This window comes from Musca autumnalis, unplaced genomic scaffold, assembly GCF_047663935.1.
Source record: "Musca autumnalis isolate F117 unplaced genomic scaffold, ASM4766393v1 scaffold_3, whole genome shotgun sequence".
Classification (NCBI taxonomy): domain Eukaryota; kingdom Metazoa; phylum Arthropoda; class Insecta; order Diptera; family Muscidae; genus Musca; species Musca autumnalis.
The window spans coordinates 257,760,708-257,786,259 of NW_027411866.1; the positions used below are offsets into that span (position 1 = coordinate 257,760,708).

General features: G+C 33.1%; 1 protein-coding gene and 1 long non-coding RNA gene across 3 annotated transcripts in view; one reads left to right on the top strand and one right to left on the bottom strand.

The window, feature by feature from the left end:
* Positions 1–1,717: 1,717 nt before the first annotated feature.
* The window catches only part of LOC141399397 (uncharacterized), a 67,078-nt gene continuing 43,243 nt past the window's right edge, over positions 1,718–25,552 (bottom strand). For both annotated transcript variants that reach the window (XM_073978069.1, XM_073978068.1), the window contains exon 12: positions 1,718–2,904. The gene's annotated coding sequence lies outside the window, so the exon portion shown is untranslated. The remainder of the gene's footprint in view (positions 2,905–25,552) is intronic.
* Positions 2,898–25,552, top strand: part of LOC141399399 (uncharacterized) — a 62,983-nt gene continuing 40,328 nt past the window's right edge. Inside the window, exons 1-2 of the long non-coding RNA XR_012411839.1 lie at positions 2,898–16,259; positions 16,329–25,431. This is a non-coding gene — a long non-coding RNA (uncharacterized lncRNA). The remainder of the gene's footprint in view (positions 16,260–16,328; positions 25,432–25,552) is intronic.

A 25,552-nucleotide genomic window follows, 5' to 3' on the forward strand; every position in this document is an offset into this window, starting at 1 on the left:
TACCAATGCCCATACCACAGAGAGGGAACTGTGCCTATTCGGGACGAACAGGCTTAAGCGGGAGGCAATGTTACGAAAGTAACTGATAGATTTAAGTTAATTTAGTTTAATTTCCGTTAATTTAAAAATTTGAATTGTAACGTAAAGTTTTATTACGCAGTTACTTTATTTAAGCAACAACAACAACTACCATGTAGAAATTTCTTCATCATTCTAGTTCTTTGCCTTTCATTAATGTGCTTTTGGTTTGCCATAATCATGTAATTATTGTTTAGTTTGTTACTTCCTTATTTCTTGCATTTGTTTATTGTTGTAATTACGTCATTACTGTGCTGGTCTACTTGTATATATGTGAGTATGGTTGTTCGCTTAGTGCGAATGTGCGTCTGTGTGTTCGCTGCACAGATTCGAGATGTTGCCAGATGACTGGATAATTCTAGACCAAGTAGATTTTGGATATAAATACAGGGGAACTGCCAATGACGAGTTAGTTGTGAATTTTATACCGAAGTGTAAACATCGACTAGTAAAGAAGTAAAGTAAAGCTGTGTACTTAGCTATAACAGTCAGCTCCGAGTAAGTGTGATAAATCAAATAAAGCATTGTAGAAACGTAATCTGAAACGAACCCTGTTTTATTTGGTGCAAATTGTACTGGGGAATAAAACAACGTCTACACGGAGATTAGTTAAATCTAATTCCGTAACAATAATATTAAATAAATTCATTTAAAATAAATGATAATGTTACTTACGTTTCAATTTTTCGTTATTATTCGTTAGTAAAAATGTACGGCGACAGCTAATTTGTTCATTTTCCGGCGACAAAATTTGACGGCGACAGGCGAATATTGCCGTACGGAATATCGGAATATAGCGAATATCGCCTCGCAATACGGAATCGACCCATTAGACAAGCTAATATGAATCGGGGTGCACTCATTGATATGAGAGAAGTCTCCCTTGTTCCTTATGGGATGTTTGTGGAACAATTATATTATATCCAAATGAAATATGTAGAAGTTTGTATATTTAGTTTTCCTTTGTCTTCGTTGGGGCTACTAACATTCCTTCAGAAATTTGTCGTTACAGGTCCAGGTTTTTGTGTAGCCATTTAGGTACATTCAAGGTTTTAGCCGCATTATAACGGCTTCAATATATTCTGAAATGTCTGAAGTACTGTGTTTCATAATACTTAACAAATTCGAAGCTATGTATTTCAAAACGTCAAAATTGCGCATTTTTAACGCATGTAAAAAGCATACATGTATCCTTTTTATTTCTGATGCATTTAGTTGCCTTTTCGAGGAACAATGCATGAGTGTGCAACTTAAATATTTTGAGGAAGTTTAAAAACTACACTGCATCTGACGATACGGAAGTCAGCCATGCATATATTACCACAAATATCTCCGTTGGCACGGGGTAGAGTTTTTAATAATACTTTTTGTATTATTGGCTGACTTCCGTATCGTCAGATGCTTGGTAAATTACTGTATATGTCTGAAGTATTGTGTTTCATAACGCCGCAATACTTAACAAATGCGTATCATTTTTATTTCTGATGCATTTTCGAGGAACAATGCTTCAGTGTGCAACTGAAATATTTTGACGAAGTTTAAAAACTACAAAGAATCTGACGATACGGAAGTCAGCGTATTACTTACTTTTTGGAGAAACCATTACCCCTTTCAAACATAAAATAAAAAACAACAACAATTTCCCCGGGATGTAGCGCTTTATTATTTGTTCACATTGAGACAATTTTCTTTACTTTATGGGGGATTTACATTTTGACATGTTTGAAAAAAAAGATATATATTTTTGAGATAAGCGTTACAGGTGTTTTTGGAACTGAGCAAGAAGATTTACACATATAATTATGATGAAAAGGAAAAGAAACAAATGATTTTTTAAGCTATCGTAAGAATTTACAAAACAGTTTAACATAATTTTGCCCAAAATGAAAATATAAAAGATTTTTTTTTTTAATTTTTAACAATAATAAGTTTGGGCCAGAATTGTTTAATATGACAAAAAAGTATAGAATTAAAAGATGTGCAACAATAAGATTCACTTACAAAATTTCTAACCAGGGACAAAAAGAAATTTCCAAAAAATAAAAAAGTAGCTTAATTTGTGTGAAGAAGGGGGTGAGTAATTATAACCACATTGGGGTAAACGTAAATGATGCACATCTTTTTTACAAAAATTTAAGGTTTTTTGTTTAATTTTAAGTAATAATTCAGACCTTCACAGAAGGTGGTCTCGCAAATACATTTTATATATATTGCGTAAAATTGGTATATGTAATGCTTTCTCCAGAGGATGTGCTGCTGAAAAACAAGGTGATGTGGGGGCAAAATGAAAATGGTATGTATCTAAGGAAAGCATTACATATATTACAGAGTTTTTGTTTTTTTTTTTACTTTTCAAAAATAAGTTGAACTTACAAAAAGGTTACTTAATTTGCATGGAATTTACACATTTTTTTGGGTTTATATATTCATCTTCAATATTTTTTAAGCTTTCTTTTCATTGTTATCCATAAATGAGCTCGTCGAAGGCTCTTGTTGTTCTTTGAAGATGAATTTACACAATATTTTTTTTTTAAGTCTATTTTATAAAAATAATAACATTTTGTTTAAATAATTCTACAAGGTATACAGTATACGCAAAATAAATACTTTTTTCACATTCGAAATATGTAATATAGACTTTTTTTTTGGTTTATGGCAGGATTTTTTATATTTTTTGATTTTTTTTTGTATTTTTTTAAATATTATTAATTTAATTAACAAATGTAAACTACTATTGTTCTTTACTTGTGTTTTTATGCGGCTCTGTTAAATTTAACATTTCTTGTAGTTTTCTTTCTTCACACATTTATTTTTTTTAATTCCATTCTGTAAAAAATATGTATGTATATGTTATGTTATATCTCTCTTAAATATATTTATAATGCACTTATGTACAGAGGGTGTGTATGTGTAGAGAGGAAATGTCAAATATTAGGGCAATTCTTTATTCATTATACCTAGCTAGATTGGTGGGTAAACTGTAATTTTGAAAACGAAATAAAAGTGGATCCCTTTCCTTACAAAAGGACTAGTTATAATGAAGCCATATTTAAGCGAAGAACAATACCATAATTTTCTTTTGTTATCGTGTGCTTATCGTATTTTACTTTGCACTAACATTACAAGTGAAAATATAACAAAATCTGAAAATATCCTGAAAAGCTTTGTAAAGATTTTTCAAAATATGTTGGTCCTATTAGTCTTACTCATAACGTTCACTGTATCTCACATTTGACTGACATGACTTTACGGTCCCCTGAGCAATGTTAACGCCAATCCATTTGAAAATATGTTAAAAAGTATTGAAAGAGTAATTTCAAATGCCACATTAAAGTGTTTTGTTAGTCCCTAAAAAGAATTCACAGGGGATTATTACATCCGTTAATTCAGAACAAGGTTTGTTTAATACGAAACATCAAGATGGTGAGGATATGAAGTACAGCATTTCCCTATCGAAAAAAAACTGCATAAAATTTCTTAGAACACAAAGTAATCGGAAAGTTGAACGAAAAAGACGATAACATTCATGAGTCTTTTGAAATTATTTCACATGATGTTACTACTTTAAAAACCGATGTCAAACAACTTCCATGAATTTCCGAAAATGGATTATATTAAATAGCAAAATTTTTTGTAGCCTTGCTTTTCTTGCAGCTGAAATTAATAAACATGAAGGTAATTCTAAAAATGGTGGAACTGCTATTAGAAATTAAAATTTTATTAAAGGCGAAATTACACACAGGAATTGAAAATATGAAATATATGAAATATATTTCGATAAGAAAACAAAGGAAGCTAGAGGCAGTTGAAAATTAAATAAATAATAAAAATATTGGATTAATGGTAAGTAAAACAATAAAATTTTATTTTAAATTAAATTAATGTAATGGAAAGCACTAAAGTGTACGAAAATACACCATTATTGACAGGTATGTGTTGTATAGTTATGGCAGCACGTACAGCTAAGCGTAATAATGTCTATAACCACTACGCATATTACGAATTATATGAATGAACCTGTCATATGTTTAAGCATATGATACATTTTGCAAGAATGTGCTTCAACAAGAAAAGGTTTGTAAACCAAATACTTGCTGATGAGGAGACTGATAATGATGATTTATTTGGTTGATTTATTAAAAAGTTATTTGTCAAATTGATACCGGAATACAAGCTATTGCAAAGGCATTAGATGCAGCATCATTTTTTAAAATTTAAATAATTTAAAGCATATAAAGGATTAAATGCTTTAAAGTGTCAGATGACCATATTTTAAGAGATGCAGAAGTTTACGTTTTTATTCCACCAGATAAATGCGTGAACCAAAGCGTAATGAAGGCAGCTCAAAATTTAGAAGCTCGATGATGATTTCTGTTTAACATTTTAAGTTAAGTAATACGCAACTTGAATTGTTAAACTGTTGAAGAAACTCAAGTTACAATGTGGAGGAGATATGATTTCCCAATAACTATTTAGTTGATGTTTTCGAAGTTACAATCATTGGACGAAAAATTATCTGAGTCATGGATTATATCTATGGTTTTGAGTAGCCCTAATAACTGCTCATGAGGTGAGAGATGAGAAGAATACTACTTGACTGTCGTGATAGTATTCTTAATTCCACCATTTAAAGGAAATTTCACATTTTCGGACAATATATGCAAATTAAATTGGTTTAAAAGATTTATGTGTGTTGTAAACATACAGAGAGGCAAAGGCTGTTACCTGTAAGATGGACCGCTGTCAACATTACTATGATAAATTGTTTGGACACAGAGATAGTTGCTTATTACTTTTCCTTCATTAAAGACATTGAATTGTTAAACAGAAACTGTCTTCGAGCCTCCATTATATTTAAGAATTAACAGTTAGGAATATTACAATTTTTCAATATAATTAAAAAGCATGGCAACAAGAAGCCACCAATAAAGAAAGATTTATAGATCAAATTATAATTTGTAATGAAGGCTTTATTTGTATATTATTTCCGGCGGAATCAAAGGTACGTGTTGAAATGTGATTATAATTGCTGTTTTAAAATATATTCGCTTGACCAATTAATCCCATATCATCAGGATTATTACATATCCGATATGTTGATATGTTATTCCAAAAGTCTCTCACACTGAGGATGAACAAATTTTATCCATGGATCAAAAAACATCCACCGGAAACAAATTGTACATAACAACCCATTTATTTCATGTTGCTATTAAATGTTTATAAATTATTTATTTAGTTCCAGAAGCTGAGTCAATGCGACGAATGCGACCTTTACTGGAGAATATGTTCTTAATATTGATTTTTCGGAAATTGTATCGGTTTGAAAGATATATGCAGAATCATCCAAGTTCAAAAAAAAAACATATATCGTCATATAAATTGCATGGATTGTATGTCAAAGTTTGCTTAACACACGACGTAAGGAACGATACTGTATATATTATACTATATATACTATGGGATATATTTGCTCTCATATGGACATGTGATTGATTTGACGAAGCTGACCCTTGCATTTCATGAGACTTGGATAACATTTAAAATATTAAAATAGTTTGGCAAACTTGACATATTTGCATTTAAAGTTAATTTAAAAATTAATGTCTGTAGTGGAATAATTGAATTTGCAATATATATAGACAGTAGTTTCATCCATTCCAGTGTAGACCGATAGCATCGACGGAGAACGCCTGACTTGCATTGGAACTGGCAAACTATAAATGTTCGACATTTCTAATAAAAATATCCATACCAACGTGAATTTCCGACCACCTGTTTTTGAAATCAAAATGTCACAATAACATGTTCTACCAGCGTTTGAATTACATTGCTCGCTCACTGAATTATCTACACAAATTAACACTGTTCGTAATTCACAGTAACATAATTCCACTTCTTAAGACCTCGGTACATAAGCAGCTTGTCGTTGCGAAACAAATGCAACAACAAAGCAGAAACGAAGCAATTTTTTGGTGATCAAATATATACATTTATATTTTATATTATAGTAGTAAGATTTTGTTTATATTACATGCCTTCATTATTCTGATTCTGTTAAAATAAATCGGTGTTTATGTGTTTTCTTAAGTTTAAATATGAATTCTCAAAGCTTCATCGAAGAAGAAGTTTCATTGGAGTGGAATGATCGAAATAATAGGTAATTGGCTGGTAACAATAACGTCTCAAATTGAAGCGAATTACACGCATAAATGACGCATGTGTCCTCAAGACGTTACTACGTTTATATTCCAGTTTTTCATTGTTATTTTCCAACAAATTTCCTCGAACAATCATTTACGGTTAAGTCTAGAAGACCCCCAAGCAATTACATGATATATGGTAAATTGTATATTAGACAAGATGTCTGACACTAGACTAGTCTTTACAAACCTTTTCTCGATAGGGAGATATAGAGTTGAGTTGACATACTCAATACTTCGAAACAAAATATTATAATTAGAGCTTTGTCATTATTTTAAACATTATTTGATTTAAAATTTTATCAAAGACAATAATTTAATTCTAATAATTTTAATTTATTTAGTTCCAGAAGCAAAATCAATGCGACGAATGCGACCTTTACTGAAAAATATGTTCTTAACTTTTATTTTTCCGAAATTGTATCGGGTTGAAAGATATATGTAGAATCATCCAAGTTCCACAAAACACAAAGGTTATAATAAATAACATTTAAAATTGTTATGTTAACCGTTTACATCACGACCGAACAAATTTCGTAAATGTAAACGTAGCTTAAGCGGCGGAACGCCATTCAATATAATTGGTCAACCCAGTTATTGACAACCACGTTTTTGAAAGGTGGCAACACAGCCTGTAAATGGCGGACTTTTGCAACATTCTTTTCTCTTAGTCATTCTAAGAAAATTTGCAAGCCGCCAACATCTTCCAACAAGAAAAAGTGTGTTCGATAAAAGTGAATTTCGCATATTCTGGTACAATCCAGAAAAGCAACTGTACAGCATAACTTACGACCACTTTTTCGTGTGATCGCTTGTCTGCAATATTGGTGGAACAAATAATTAATTGGTGAGTTGCAATATAGTCGACGTTTTGGGAAATTTCCTATTAAAAGAAATTATTTTAACATTTCATAAGGTGTCCGTGTCGTGGCGAAGCACACATTTTAACCACATGGTACACGCTTGGGTACATTTCTATTATTAGTTGGATAATAATAGAATAGTAATTTAATGTAAGGTTACATCTAAGCATTTATTGATTGTTCCTATTATAACTACTAGTTATAAATAAACATGTCTTGAATTTTGAAATTAATCATTATGAGATTCTAATTGGATATTATAAGGTGAAGTAAAAGGTAAAGGTCAGCCAAGTAACATTTTTGGGAGTCCTCATCATCGATGAGACTCATTGGGGATTTTGTAGAAAATCCATTGGGAGGGCTAGGTAACCCAGCAAACACCTTGGGTACCAAATAGACAACGACAACAACAAATCTTTTAATTCTAAAATAAGCGTTTCTTTTATGAATGTGTGTATTGATAATGAATCAATATTTTTGTTTATGGCTAGTCAGGAGTGGCCACTGAGCTGTTATGTCACCCTGCTGCCTACGTAATTTTAAAAGAATCACCACCTGCATGCAACACTGTATGGCGATCAGATGTTTTGCTGACGTGTCAGCATTACATTGGTCGAAGCAAATTTCGCCCTGGTGATCCCTAACCGACTGCATATGTTTTTGCTTCATTTGCAAAAGTTGCAGCCGGCGAGATCAGACCAAGGTAAACAAAGTGGAATTTGGCAAAGAATTGTGCGTTAGTGGTATACACACTAAGTAGTTAAAAGAAAAGTACATCCAATTGGATGTACTAAAAGGTGTTAGTGATTTTGGTGAAAACAATTGTAAGTAACAATTGTTAAATAATCTGGTGCAGCAAACTATAAAAGGTGAGTTAGTGCACATTAAAGGATTATCCCAAAAACAGTATTTATATGCAATTTTATTGCATTTTTCTTTCTTTGATAGAATCGCCACATGGTTGCGAAGACTGTACCCTGCGTATGACCACGCTTTGGGAAACACGTTGTTGGATAACGGTACTATAGTACCACGCCATCTCTCAGGCTGAGAACAAAAATTTATATTCCACAACATCGCTAATCCAATTCTGACAAAACCACTAGTATTCAACAAAAGAATTTTTCTTGCCACCCCATTAAAATTGTATGCCGGTTTCTAAACAATTTATGCCAATTCCTGAGATTTGTCGCAGCTTCAAGAAATTTCTACTCCTGCTAATTGGAAAATATCTACTTGGAACGCTTGAAGTACAGTCATTAAACTTGTTGGTACACGAACACCATCTCCCCGTGTTACCAAACTTCAACCAACGATCTTTCCACAGTGTGTTTTATCCAGAATTATCTGGATTTGATTCGCCTGCTGTAGGATAATTTTTGGGAAATTTCCACCAGATTGCACCCCAATCAGCCATAACGCTGAGGCGTCATTCATATAAACATTTCGAGCTTTCATGCCGGCCCCTTTATGGCGCAAAACACCTCAAGTTTTCCAAAAGGATTTGAATTTTGATGCCCGCAATATCGGAGACAGATGTTCAGAACAATTAGTGACCGTTTTTCAAGAAAATTTAACCACCACGTGGACCATACACTGCAGTGCAAAATTGAATTTAGATGAGAATCCAATTCATATCAACTTTAGTCGCAGCCATCATTCATTACATCATGCCAATAGCCCATTTAACAGCAATAGCACAGATCATCATCACCAATAGACTGGACATTAAGTATTTTTCATCATCATACCCATCATTATCACAATCATAGTTCATCATCACCATCATAACATAGCCTAAATTCTCTGGATGTACTGTAAGTAGAACCGTGATTGAATTGAAGACCTAAGTGAAGCCGCAGTGCAGCAATCGAATTATTGAATGTTTTATGTGATTTTTTTTTTAGTTTGGTTATAATTTTCTTCACGGAATTATAATCAAACACATTTATACATAAACAGTTTGGCTTTGATTGAGCATATTGAATCCTTCATGTGATTTTACTAAGAACTGAGATAAGCTTGGTTATAATTTGGTTCACGGAATTATAATCAAACGCATTTACGTATAACAAATTTTGTATGTTTAAATTAAACACGAATGGATTTTAAAGTGTGTTATATTAGAATCAACATTCAATAATTGCGGTCACATACTATCCATCTGTATGAATATAATTATCTAGTATTTTATATTGGATCTCATCTTAATTATTAAGTACAATTATTGCCCAATATCATAACCTATAGATCAGTCACACCTTCTTTCTGAATATATGTATATATATTTATATATATGTATATCGATCGAGTAACAGATTCAGATATAGAGAAAAATTAATGAATAATTTCATTTATACACCCGAGTGTAATTATTAACATACTTATAATTGTGCATGTGTTTAATTATACCGTTAATTGTTGATTATACCCTCATGGATGCATTTATATACGGATTTTTTTTATATATGTTCAGAAAGGTGTTAATTGTTGATCAGATATATTGTTAATTTTTTTTTGTTGTTGATAATACCAAAATATTGAATCTTTCCATCGATACGAAATTATATTTTTTTTTAATCTTGTACGATGCACCTCAGCGATACCCCTATTTAATTGATTTTTCCAAATTCATATATAAATCCATGGCTTCCCATGGACAAACCCCAATACCCATTCGAGCTCGATAGGTTGAGGTATTTATTTTGGCTTTAAAGTAAATTCTATATTGTGCGTGGAGACGTATAATAATAGGGAGATCACCAGAGAGTGTATCCTTAACCTTTTTAGAACCTCATAGTTTATCATTTTTTTACATTGGTAATATTATTTCATAATATTACTTCTTCAATCCACTTAAACAGAAAAAAAATGGAATTAAAGTATTACTAGACTTAAGCATAATAGCCTTAAGTAATCATAAGCCTTAACCTGAATTGTTTTATACGTACATGAATAAATGTAGTGATGAATCTTGTATATAAGGAGAACGATCAAAATATGAATTAATTTGGAGAAAATAATAATAAGGTAATGTAAAGGTAACTGGGCAGTCATAATCTACGTTTGGGGGTCTTCATAGTCATGAGGCCCATTAGGGGGTTTATGCTAGGAACCCATAGGGAGGGCAGAGGGTACCCAAATTCCACCTAGGGGTACCAGCAACAACAACAACAACCAAATTCAATACAACAACAAGGCTTTTCCTGGTTTTCTGATAAATTGAAATATTTTTTTTTGTATGTGCCCAAGTGCACCTCCTCGCCGCTAGAGCTTAAGCCGGAGCCAAAATAGTCAAATGCCATTGTCACCTTGGTAACCAATAGAGGTCATACTTCCCGGGTACATAATAGAGCTAGACCGAATTTCTTCAATGGCAAGTGTATACCAGCGACATCTTGGTATGCCTTATTCCCCTTTACACTCCAATCTAGTTACATAACAATGGCGCCCAACGTACAAGCCGGCCCGGCTAGCTCAGTCGGTAGAGCATGAGACTCTTAATCTCAGGGTCGTGGGTACCAAATAGACAACGACAACAACAAATCTTTTAATTCTAAAATAAGCGTTTCTTTTATGAATGTGTGTATTGATAATGAATCAATATTTTTGTTTATGGCTAGTCAGGAGTGGCCACTGAGCTAGACCGAATTTCTTCAATGGCAAGTGTATACCAGCGACATCTTGGTATGCCTTATTCCCCTTTACACTCCAATCTAGTTACATAACAAAATATTATAATAGTTTGGCACACTTGACATATTTGCATTTAAAGTTAATTTAATTATAAATCTCAGTAGTGAAATAATTGAATTTCCAATGTAAATCCAATCCAGATCATTTGCGACAAACAGTGAATTTTGAAATCTTGTTAGAAGGAATCTTTGAGAGCAGATCATTTGCGGCAAACAGTGGATTAATCTAACATGCGAAAATATAACTAAATTATGAAACGTAGTTTGGCATCCTTCACACATTTGCATTTAAAGTTAATTTTAAAATAAATCTCAGTAGTGGAATAATTGAATTTTCAATGTAAGTCCAATCCAGATCATTTGGGACAAACAGTGAATTTTTACATCTTGTTAGAAGCAATCTTTAAGAGCAGATCATTTGCGGCAAACAGTGGATAAGTGTTTAAATAAAAGTAAAAATATTTTTGTAGAATATGAAAATTATGGATGAGGAAAAATATGCATGAGAGAAATTAACCTAACATGCGAAAATATAACTAAATTATGAAACGTAGTTTGGCAAACTTTACACATTTACATTTAAAGTTAATTTAAAAATAAATCTTAGTAGTGGAATAATTGAATTTCGAATGTAAGTCCAATCCAGATCATTTGCGACAAACAGTGAATTTTGACATCTTGTTAGAAGCAATCATTGAGGGCAGATCGTTTGCGGCAAACAGTGAAGTATTTAAATAAAAGTAAAAATAAGTATTTTTTGTGAAATATGAAAAATATGGATAAGGAAAAATGTGCATGAGAGAAATTAACCTATCATGTGAAAATATAACTAAGCTACGAAAACGTAGTTTGGCAACCTTGACACATTTGCATTTAAAGTTAATTTAATTATAAATCTCAGTAGTGGAATAATTGAATTTGGAATATAAATATAATCCAGCTCATTTGCGACAAACAGTGAATTTTGACAGCTTGTTAAAAGCAATCTTTGAGAGCAGATCGTTTGCGGCAAACAGTGAAGTATTTAAATAAAAGTAACAATAAATATTTTTGTAAAATATGGATGAGGAAAAATATGCATGAGAGAAATTAACCTAACATGCGAAAATATAACTAAGCTACGAGCACGTAGTTTGGCAACCTTGACATATTTGCATTTAAAGTTAATTTAATTATAAATCTCAGTAGTGGAATAATTGAATTTGGAATATAAATATAATCCAGATAATTTTCGGCAAACAGTGAATAAGCCATTAAATAAAAGTGAAACTAAATATTTCCTGTAAAATATGGATAAGGTAAAATAGGCATGAGAGAAATTAACCTAACATGCGAAAATGTAACTAAGCTACGTAAACGTAGTTGGATTCTTACTAAGAGGTTTACATGCGAATTGGACGATATTTATTGGCACGGAAGCTCACCAACATTATGACGGAGGAAAAATATGCATGAGAGAAATTAACCTAACATGCGAAAATGTAACTAAGCTACGTAAACGTAGTTGGATTCTTACTAAGAGGTTTACATGCGAATTGGACGATATTTATTGGCACGGAAGCTCACCAACATTATGACGGAGGAAAAATATGCATGAGAGAAATTAACCTAACATGCGAAAATGTAACTAAGCTACGTAAACGTAATTGGATTCTTACTAAGAGGTTTACATGCGAATTGGACGATATTTATTGGCACAGAAGCTCACCAACATTATGACGGAGGAAAAATATGCATGAGAGAAATTTACCTAACATGCGAAAATATAACTAAATTATGAAACGTAGTTGGGGCAACCTTCACACATTGTTATGTTAACCGTTTACATCGAAACCGAGTGAATTTCGTAAATGTAAACGGACGCTAATTGGCGACGGCGTAAGGAACGCCATTTAATACAAATTGGACAACCAAACTTTTGACAGTCAGAATTTTGGAAGGGTGGCAACCCGGCATGCAAATGGCGGCATTTTTCTTCCATTTCATTTGCAAATTTTTCGTCTCTGCACCGAATGGCCGATATCATGGCCTCATTTCAAACAAAAGGTGGTAGCGGCAACATCTCTAAAACACAAAAGAATTTGTGTTAAAGAGAATTTTATAAAAATCAATTTTCTGTGTTCGCTGATACAAATTGGAACATTATTCCAATTGGAATTTACATTTTGAGTGTTTCTTAACTCGAATCATTTCGAGAAGGTGAGTTAATATGATGTTGTGCATCATATTTAAATAAAAGTAAAAATAAATATTTTTGTAAAATATAAAAAATATGGATGAGGAAAAATATGCATGAGAGAAATTAACCTAACATGCGAAAATATAACTAAATTATGAAACGTAGTTTGGCAAACTTTACACTGTTATGTTAACCTTGTATAACAACGGCGTAAGCCGCTGCGTATACGACGTCGTGATTGTGTGCAACACCACACAAACTTATCGTGTGTTCCCCTTCACACATTTTCGTTCCTTTTTCTTGACAATGTGGCATCACTGTAAATAGAAATGTCAAACTTCGGGCATGACAAGAACGCCGAATACGAATGCATTCATTTCAATTTTACCCGCAAACCGGCCAGTCGTCCAATAAGGAAAAATTTGCAAATTAAGAATTTGCTGTACAAATCCGCCATTTTGAATAGCTCCCGTTCGAGAATATCATAATTCTAATCTTCGGGAATAATTATTAAATACTTTCCGTACGGAACATTAAAATAAATGCGGAATTAAAAACCAACAATAAAAAGGTGAGTTTAGTGTGGAATTTTTAGTTTTGCCAAACCGGCATACTAACATTGGCGTGTGCAATTTTTTTTGCGTTTACCCAACAGGTTGACCAAAGGCACATAGCGGTTGGCATTAACAATTCGGTACAGCACTCCCCGCCAAATTCCACCACCTTAGGCAAGAGTGCAGTGCAAATAATTTCAACACCGATTTAAGGCTTTTCTCTTGGTAAAAGCCACCCGTGTTCACAAAACGAATTTATTGGGGAAATTTTTTTCGCCCGGCCATAACACCTGCCCACACATACATTCCCCCTTTTCACTCCCGACATAGTTACATAACAATGGCGCCCAACGTCCAAGCCAATGTCTTAGGTTCAACCCCCATCAATGGGAATTGTTCCTGAACATTAGGTGTATGAATTTTTGTTTGATTGGTTTTCAGTATGTCTTGAGTTGTTGTTATATTACAACATACCAATTGCGACTTAAGGTCAATTAAATTTTAACATCATTTCTTGAATGTCAACTTAAAGGAAAAGAGTTTTGGTCGTCTTGCAAGCATGAGTTTATGTCAAGCTGCAATTTTGTGACGAAACTTCTGCGTTATTGAATTCATACTTCGACTTTCTTTAAAGCTTTATAATATATTGTCATCTGCAGTTGATTATTTATGATCATTTGCATGATTTGCGATATTATAGATGCTTTAATATATTGATTTATTAGAATTGAAATTTTTGGGGGAAATTTTGACTGCGCTTTTGGAAGATGATAATGATTGTTTGTTGTTGTTGTTTATTTTTTTTTATCCTGGCTGATACCTTAACCTTCTACCAATTACCTTTAATTTTATGAAAATTCTGATCATCAATTATTGGAAATAATTTTCTGGAAATTTTTGAAAATAAAATTATTGATATTTATTCGATTGTTGGCACATTTAAGACATATTAGTTTTCATTTTTATCTGGCACCTGCACTAGTAACATCTTTTGTTATAATACGAATGTGCTATGAATAAATTAATGAATTCTGAATCTGAATAGTGTTGACCATTAGTCATTATGTGCTAGTTACTTGTATAAGGTAATGTAGGGGGTAATAAGGCAGCCGGTGGATGATTTTTGGGAGTCATCATCATCGATGAGGCTCACTGGGGATTTTGTAGAAAATCCATTGGGAGGGCATGGTATCCCAACAAACACCTTGGATACCCATATCAACAACAACAACATCATATCATTTTTTTTTGAAATAAAGCATCCTGTTTGTGATTGTGAATTAATAATGAATCAATTTTGTTTATGGCTAGTCAGGAGTGGCCACTGAGCTAGACCGAATTTCTTCAATGGCAAGTGTATACCAGCGACATCTTGGTATGCCTCATTCCCCTTTACACTCCGATCTAGTTGCATAACAACACATTTGCATTTAAAGTTAATTTAAAAATAAATCTTAGTAGTGGAATAATTGAATTTCGAATGTAAATCCAATCCAGATCATTTGCGACAAACAGTGAATTTTGACACCTTGTTAGAAGCAATCATTGAGGGCAGATCATTTGCGGCAAACAGTGGATAAATGTTAAAATAAAAGTAAAAATAAATATTTTTGCAAAATATGAAGAATATGGATGAGGAAAAATAGGCATGAGAGAAATTAACCTAACATGCGAAAATATAACTAAGTTACGTAAACGTAGTTTGGCAACCTTGACATATTTGCATTTAAAGTTAATTTAAAAATTAATAACAGTAGGGGAATAATTGAATTTCGAAAGTATAATCCAGATCATTTACGACAAACAGTAAATTTGAAAGTTTGTTAGAAGTAAACATTGAGAGCAGATAATTTTCGGCAAACAGTGGATAAATGTTTAAATAAAAGTAAAAATAAATATTTTTGCAAAATATGAAGAATATGGATGAGGAAAAATAGGCATGAGAGAAATTAACCTAACATGCGAAAATGTAACTAAGCTACGTAAACGTAGTTGGATTCTTACTAAGAGGTTTACATGCGAATTGGACGATATTTATTGGCACGGAAGCTCACCAACATTATGACGGAGGAAAAATATGCATGAGAGAAATTAACCTAACATGCGAAAATGTAACTAAGCTACGTAAACGTAGTTGGATTCTTACTAAGAGGTTTACATGCGAATTGGACGATATTTATTGGCACGGAAGCTCACCAACATTATGACGGAGGAAAAATATGCATGAGAGAAATTAACCTAACATGCGAAAATGTAACTAAGCTACGTAAACGTAATTGGATTCTTACTAAGAGGTTTACATGCGAATTGGACGATATTTATTGTGTTATGTTAACCTTGTATAACAACGGCGTAAGCCGCTGCGTATACGACGTCGTGATTGTGTGCAATACAGCACACAATCATCGTGTGTTCCTCTTCACACAATTTTTGTTTTTTTTTTGTCGATGTGGCATCACTGCTAATTGCAAATGTCAGGCACCAAAGACAACGACAAATTGCAATCATTCTAATAAAATTGTGGTGGCGGCAACATCCCTGAAAAGGAAAAAAAAAAATTAACAAAGTGTAATTCGTGAATATTGGGAAGTAAATCCCAACCTCACTCAATTCGCATAACGAATAAGTAATTTCCAATTGGAAAATTGTTTCATAGCCCCCAAGTAAGGGTAAAATTATAAGAAACGGTGAGTTTAGTGGAAAAGAAAATTTGTTGAATTCAATTATAAAGAATTCGTGTTTTTTCCTGATTGCAGTTGTGAAATTCATAATTACACGTGTTGCCGCATTCGTGCACTACAACCACCGGCAGATAACCTCGCTTAATTAGTGCAACGGCGAACAAATTAGTTGAGGAAAACCAACCATCGTTTTAGCCCGCTTTATGGAACAATTAAACAATTTGCAATAAAAAGGAAAATTAAATCCGCCACCACAGCCTAGAATTTTTTTGTCGGCCATTATCCACGTTGTGTAACTAACGTTACATTAAGCCACCACAACCACCTCGAAAAATAGAACTTTCTGGAACTTTTTGCCAGCATTCCCGTTTGCGACACAATAGAAGGAAGCCACAACTCACAGAACCACCTTCACACAAAAGCATTCATTAACAACATTGTGATTGCCGCCATTTTATACACAATTTCAATCTGCATTAGAGAGGAGATGTTAATCCAAATTAAGGGTAATGCCTACCCTCCAACTGTAAGTACGCAATATAACACACAGATATAGTCGGTGCAACCATCCTGCTCCTTCCTGGTAACCCATACCAACCAGTTACAGACCGGGAGGTGTGGGACCAGTCTTTTTTTTGCTGTTTTCCTCGACGGTGAAGCCGAGTAGTCATCTTTATATTTTGGAAACCAGTTCCTACATCCAGCCCTCGACGTCAGCAGAGCAAATTATTTATTTCTTTCTTTTTTTAAGTATTTTCTTGGCATTGCACTTTGTATGCACGCATACATAGCCATAGCCCTGTATGTATGTGTATAAGAAATTAATGTTGTTGTTGGACCTGTAACGGTTCGTCTCCGCGTGCAAAAAGAAGATGAAGATAATCATGAAAGCTTTGCAATAACGGTTTAACAGAAACGTTTTAGTGTACGTTGTTGTTGTATTGTTCTCATTTCCATTTTCGAATAAGAAATTTACAACAACAACATCTTTCTGTTTCTTTCTATCAACGATAAATCCAACTCACTTTAGTGAGAGAAAACAAATTCTTGCTCTCTTTGATGATTTTTTTATCTCTTTTTTTTTGGGAAAGAGAAATAGTCGGCTAAACCAACAACTGTTGTAGTTTCTTTCTATTAGCATTTCTCGTGCTTTTCAAATTTCATCTTCATTTTGTTCTGCGCTCGAGATTGTTTCTTTTTTCCAAATTTATGGGTATATTCGGCGTATGCCTGTTCACTTGTTGTCCATTGCTTATTGTAGGAAAATAACCCGTGATTACCCAGTGTAGTCCGGTCAGAAAATTTAGGTCCCTGAGAACATGATACTTGATATAGTGCAATTTTCATCCGAATTTTGTTGAACAAATCTAGTATTCGATATTTTACTGACGGTTATTTCCTACAATAGTGATTCTTGTGGATGGATATTTCGAAGTTTTTTTCTGTTATTTGGTTAAATAATTTCGAGTGCGACTTTTCCTAAGCAAACAAAAGAACCTACAACAGATTTCTCCTATCTTTGGAAACTTCGTTTAAAACTCCGCGCCTTCTGATAAAAAGCATTTAAGAAATTTTTATACGTCGAGACTACGTTGCAGGTCGACAGATTGTGATTATCGTATACCGTACAAATTTATTGGATGTTTTTATTGAATTTCGATCTTTGAAAAAAAAAATTATGTTTACGATCCATAAACACCATCTTTATTTATAAATCATGTCAGTCGCATACCTCGGTTAAAATATATGCATATATAGACATATAAATACACACAATTTTAAGAATCTTTTCGACGTTAAATTGACTTGTGGTCAACCGAAACAGTAAATGATACTTTTTTTTTGTTGATGCGGACATTTCCGATTTTTTTTGTTTTGTACTGCATATGGTATATATATGCATATGTTCTAATTGATAATTTTACCTGATAATTATATAATGTCAATCCCATTATTTATGATCTCCGTCCATCTATCCTTATTGGATATTCACCTTCAGCATTTTATCCAGTGAGCTCATTTGGTAGAAAAATTGAGGGTAGTATTAAATATTTTGGTGCACAGTGGCACGAATGGGAATGACATGCAAAAACAAATTTGAATTTTGTATACATTTCTGAACTGAATATAAATTGAATTGTTTTTTTTTTACTGATTTTGGGAACTTAATATCAGTTAGATAATAATCAAATAGTGATTAATTATAAAATTACCTCTAAGCATTTATTGATTGTTCTTATTATAACGAATAGTTATAAATAAACATGTTTTGAATTCTGAAATTAATCATCATGAGGTTCTAATTGAACAATATAAGGTAAGGTAAAGGTAAGGGTCAGCCAAGCCAAATTTTTGGGAGTCATCATCATCGGTGAGACTCGTTGGGGATTTTGTAGAAAATCCATTGGGAGGGCATGGTATCCCAACAAACACCTTGGGTACCCATATCAACAACAACAACAACATCGTATCATTTTTCGAAATAAAGCATCCTGTTTGTGATTGTGAATTAATAATGAATCAATTTTGTTTATGGCTAGTCAGGAGTGGCCACTGAGCTAGACCGAATTTCTTCAATGGCAAGTGTATACCAGCGACATCTTGGTATGCCTCATTCCCCTTAACACTCCAAACTAGTTACATAACAATTGGCACGGAAGCTCACCAACATTATGACGGAGGAAAAATATGCATGAGAGAAATTAACCTAACATGCGAAAATATAACTAAATTATGAAACGTAGTTGGGGCAACCTTCACACATTGTTATGTTAACCGTTTACATCGAAACCGAGTGAATTTCGTAAATGTAAACGGACGCTAATTGGCGACGGCGTAAGGAACGCCATTTAATACAAATTGGACAACCAAACTTTTGACAGTCAGAATTTTGGAAGGGTGGCAACCCGGCATGCAAATGGCGGCATTTTTCTTCCATTTCATTTGCAAATTTTTCGTCTCTGCACCGAATGGCCGATATCATGGCCTCATTTCAAACAAAAAGTGGTAGCGGCAACATCTCTAAACCACAAAAGAATTTGTGTTAAAGAGAATTTTATAAAAATCAATTTTCTGTGTTCGCTGATACAAATTGGAACATTATTCCAATTGGAATTTACATTTTGAGTGTTTCTTAACTCGAATCATTTCGAGAAGGTGAGTTAATATGATGTTGTGCATCATATTGCAAGAAACTAAACCGAAATGCAATTTTTAGGCATTTTTGTGTGAGGATAGAACGACTGTACAGGCTTGCGGTACCAACGGCGTAACCACCAGGGCACAATACAACAAATAACCAAAAGGGCAAGCTGAAATTAAAGAGCCTCACCAGACTTTTGTCGTGAAAACCAAAACAACAAACACCTGCCGATACATACATCATTACTAGCAAGAGCAAAAGCCGCCTTTATATAGAAAAACATATTCCCCGCTATTATGTCAACGGCAGCTAACTTAAATTGTGATTTTGTGAATGTTTAATGGTTGCCCCTGTGCTCCAGCCACTTTTGGTACCCAAGCAGTCGGTCGTGCCCTGAGGCAGAATCATAGTCCGTGTACCATTGCCTTTCTTTTGGTCACCACTATCTCCACCACCACCCTCAGAAGAAGAAATTGAAATTTATGGAAGCCGTAGCCACCTGTGAAGCATAAAATATTTTTCATCAATCCCAGAACCACCACCTTCCTGGGGAACCTTTTTGCAAATCATCCTGGTACTACGATGGAAGCAACAACTTACGAGTAAGGGGTACAGTAATTTCATGCCAACAACAACAATATTTATGCGAAAGCATCCCGAACCGTAAGTACGCTAAGCAGTGTAGTGATAGCTGAATACTTTTGTCGCAGAATATCATCATTCGTCCATAACCGGCCAAAACCCTTAACAACTTTTTGAAAGCAGACAGTGTCTTGGGTCTCCATCACCTACCGGTCACAGGCTGGGAAGTTTTGGAACCCATTTTTACATCCAGCCCTCGACGGTCAGCCGAGTAGTTTATTATTTTTATACCCTCCACCATAGGATGGGGGTATATTAAGTTTGTCACTACGTTTGTAACTACTCGAAATAATCATTGTAGACCCCACAAAGTATATATATTCTTGATCAGCGTGCAATTCTACATCGATATAGCCATGTCCGTCCGTCTGTCCGTCTGTGGAAATCACTCTAGCGTCCGAACGGATTGACGTAGGTTGATGAAATTTTGGGAAAATATGTTTTATTTACGTAGGACTTTTGGTATTGAAAGCGGGCTATGTAGGTCCACGCTTTCGTATAGCCCCCATACAAAATGACGCGTGACGCGTCGCCGTTTTAAGGAATTTTTAAGATATTTGGCCCATTTTACCACCGAATTGGTTGTAATTTGGTACTTTGTGTCTCCAAAGGCCAAAAAATATTCCTACCAAAGTTGGGTTATATAGGTCCACGTTTTGGTATAGCCCCCATATAAGGCCCCATATAAAGTACGCGTCATTTTAATATATTTTGAATGTATTAGACCCATTTGACCACAGAATTGGTTGTAATTTTGTATTTTGTGTCTTCAGAGGCTAGAAAACATTCCTACCAAAGTTGGGTTATATAGGTCCACGTTTTTGGTATAGCCCCCACATAAGGCCCCTTATAAAGTACGCGTCATTTTAATATATTTTGAATGTATTAGACCCATTTGACCAAAGAATCGGTTGTAACTTTGTATTTTGTGTTTCCAGAGGCTAAGAAACATTTCTACCATAAAATGTTTATATAGGTCCACGTGTTGATATAGCCCCCATAATACAATATCTCCCGATTTTCGATATTTTGAACGTTTTAGCCTCATTATCACACCGAGATGGCTGAAATTTGGTATTTAGTCTTCTTTAGGCGTATAAAACTTTCCTCCAGAAATTTGTAGGTATATGTCCACGCCATCATATAGCCCCCATAGAACGGTACCTTCCGAATTTCGGTATTTTGTAGGTAGTGGCCACATTAATCCACCGAAATGGCTGAAATTTGTGGTGGAGGGTATAAAAAGTTCGGCCCGGCCGAACTTAACGCTTTTCTTACTTGTTATTATTTCAACTGGCATTGCACATTGTATACACATATACATAGCCGTAGCTTTGTATGTATGTATACCATCACTAAATTCTAATTTGTTGTTGTATTTGTAACGGTTCGTCTTAACGTACTGAAGATGAAGATGAGTAGACCGGCTTTGCGATAACGGTACTTGTAGAAACGTGGTGATAAACGTTGTAGTTTTTTTTCTTTTTATTGGTACAAATCCAGTAAATTACAACAACAATTAGTTTTCGTTTTCTTTTTCTCTTTTTCGTTTTGGCAACGGTAAATCCAATTTTATTTTGACGAGACGAAGAGATTTTGTTGCCTCTCTTATTAATTTTTAAACATTTACTTTCGGCCAAAATAAGAAATATTGTGGTTTCATATTCTTTTTTTCATTTTGATTTTTTCCAAATTCAGTTTTGTTTTCTGCTCGAAATTATTTTCCAAATATTTATGTGCATGTCGGAGTATGCCGACTAATTGGTTTTCATTTATCTGTTGTAGGGAAATAAATCGTGACTACCCAGTGTAGTTCAGTCTTAAGATCTAGGTCCCTGAGAATATGGTACTTGGGTTTAATACACTTTTCATTCGAATTTTGTTAACCAACTCTCGTGTTGAATTTCTTAACGACGGTTTCTTTCCTCCACAATAGTTTTTTTTTCTGATCAGTTTTTTTTTGCTATATATTAAAATATCATCGGTGATAATACCTTCTACGACATTGTTTTTTTTTTTTTGTCCAATAATTCAGAGCGGAAATTTTCGAAAGGAAACTTCTAATAAGATTTTCATTTATAACTAAAAAAAGAGAAAAAGAAAATACCGTATTTTAAACTTCGGCTTCATTGAGCAATGACATTTTGTGGAAAATTCTGGTGTACTTTGAGACTGCGTTACTGGTCGAAAAATGTTAACTATTATATATTCTATAAATTTATTCATTGTTTATATGGAACTATGTTCGCTAAAAGATTATATTTGTAAATTACTATCATCCCTCAAATCCACATTTGTTTATATATGCATATATATAGACCTATATACCCAGTTTTAAATTTTTTTCTTGGCGTTGACCTGACTCGTGGTCAATCGTAATACTAGATTATAGTCTTTTAGGAGAACACCTCCGATCTAAGGTACGTATATGTATATAGTATATATATGCATATATTTCAACTAATAATTTTGCATATAAATTTTATTATGTCAATCCCATTTTCTTGATCTCCGTACAACTATCCTTATTGGATATTTTACCGTCTTCGTTTTTAACCATTGAGCTCATTAGGTAAAAAGGTAGAGGGTTAAGTTAAATTAACCCCCATTATTACAAGTCTTCTTTTGTTATAGTTTGGATTTACCGAACAGATTTATAGCGTTCCGGTTAACTTAAAGTTAAAAGTGATGATTGAATTTCAAGGAGGAGCTTCTTGGCATTAACTATCAATGTAATAATTATATTTTTAATGCCTCCAAATTGGTTTATTTTGCGTTTTCAAATTCATCAGATAGTAAAAGAACACATATAATAATGGCCCTAAATGTTTTTTTTTTCTTTTGTGCACAGTGGCACAAATGGGAATGACATACAGAATTAAATTTGAATTTTGTATGTATCATTAAGTGAAGTAAAATTAAATCTCGTTAATGAATTTGGTAATATATTATCCTTTAGATAATAAACAACGAATATAATAATTATTCCTAAGCGTTATTGATATCTGTTATAACCTAATGTTATAAAATAAATATGAATTGAAGCTTTGAAATTTAACATTATGAGGTTCTAATTTGTTAACATAAGGTAATGTAGAGGTTATCCAGCCAAGGTACAGATTTTGGGAGTCCTCATCATCGATGAGACTCATTGGGGATTTTGTAGAAAATCCATTGGGAGGGCATGGTATCCCAACAAACACCTTGGGTACCCATATCAACAACAGCAACATCATATCATTTTTTTGAAATAAAGCATCCTGTTTGTGATTGTGAATTAATAATGAATCAATTTTGTTTATGGCTAGTCAGGAGTGGCCACTGAGCTAGACCGAATTTCTTCAATGGCAAGTGTATACCAGCGACATCTTGGTATGCCTCATTCCCCTTTACACTCCGACGTAGTTACATAACAATTTATAATATTATAATAGTTTGGCAAACTTGACATATTTGCATTTAAAGTTAATTTAATTATAAATCTCAGTAGTGAAATAATTGAATTTCCAATGTAAATCCAATCCAGATCATTTGTGACAAACAGTGAATTTTGAAATCATTTCCGGCAAACAGTGGATAAGTGTTTAAATAAAAGTAAAAATTCATATTTTTGTAAAATATAAAAAATATGGATAAGGAAAAATATGCATGAGAGAAATTAACCTAACATGCGAAAATATAACTAAGCTATTTGCATTTAAAGTTAATTTAAAAATAAATATTAGTAGTGGAATAATTGAATTTTCAATGTAAGTTCAATCCAGATCATTTGCGACAAACTGAGAATTTTGACATCTTGTTAGAAGCAATCATTGAGGGCAGATCGTTTGCGGCAAACAGCGAAGTATTTAAATATAAGTAAAAATAAGTATTTTTTGTGAAATATGAAAAATATGGATGAGAGAAATTAACCTATCATGTGAAAATATAACTAAGCTACGAAAACGTAGTTTGGCTACCTTGACATATTTGCATTTAAAGTTAATGTAATTATAAATCTCAGTAGTGGAATAATTGAAGTTGGAATATAAATATAATCCAGCTCATTTGCGACAAACAGTGAATTTTGACAGTTAGTTAAAAACAATCTTTGAGAGCAGATCGTTTGCGGCAAACAGTGAATAAGTATTTAAATAAAAGTAAAAATAAATATTTTTGTAAAATATGAAAAATATGGATGAGGAAAAATATGCATGAGAGAAATTAACCTAACATGCGAAAATATAACTAAGCTACGAAAACGTAGTTTGGCAAACTTAATTTAAAAATAAATCGCAGTAGTGGAATAATTGAATTTCGAATGTAAATTCACTCCAGGGGCCTAATTATGTGAGTCGATTCGATCGTGAATTTACTCGTGAATAAGTTTTCGACACGAGAAAAAAACGGCATGATAAGACTCGATCGAAATCGTTGATCGAATGTTTCGAGAGTAACCGGTAATCGAACTATGTGTTCTTCAGGGAATGTTATGAAGGTAGATGTCAAAAAAATGTGTTTATTTCAAAGCAAAAACTAAAAAACAAAATTATGGATGAAAAATGTAAATATTTGTGGAATTTTTTGAACAATACATTGAATAATAATTTCGGAATGAAGTTGTGCTAAGAAAATATGAAAATTAGTAATGTTTGCAAAATTGTTTTGACATTCTTGTTACAGTTTGCTAATACATCTACCTTAATAATTCTCTCTCAAAATAAATGAGAGAATTTGGTGGGTGTTTTGACTTAGCCTCTCTGAGAGAGTATTTCCTTTGGTAAACAACTGGGGATGAACTGTTTAAAATGCACTTTATTAAAAGTTGTTCACTTATAAAGTGAAGGCTATTAATATTAAATAATTTTTTGTTTTGCAGAAATTCATATTTTTTCAACTTGTATTTTAACGACTGCAAACACTTGCTCTGTTCCAGAACCTGCAAGAAGCTACTATTTTTTACTACGATAACATTTTTTCCTTTATGTTATCGGAAAAAATAGTAAAAATTAGTAGATTCTTCCAGTTCTGGAACAGACCAACTAATTTTTGGTTAATGATAGCATGCATATGTATTTATTTCAATTCTAATTTTATCACAATTTCTCAAAACGACTGAAAAGGACTTTTCCCAATTTCTCTTGTTTTTTTGTGTAAAGAATGCTCACAATTATTTACTAATATCATTTTTCCTCTATAAACCGCCAATAAACAAAATTTTTTACATTTTAAACAAAAATACAATAAGAAATCTTTCATTTCGTTTGTTTACGATAGGCCATTTGGCTACGAGAAATTACTCGCAAATGTATGCTCAATTTCTCGATAATTTTACTCGATAACGAATGTTGTCATCCCAACTTTGAGTACTCGGGTCGAAACAACTCGATATCGAATCACGTAATTAGGCCCCAGGTCATTTGCGACAAACATTGAATTTTGACACCTTGTTACAAGCAATCATTGAGGGCAGATCATTTGCGGCAAACAGTGAATAAGTATTTAAATAAAAGTAAAAATAAATATTTTTGTAAAA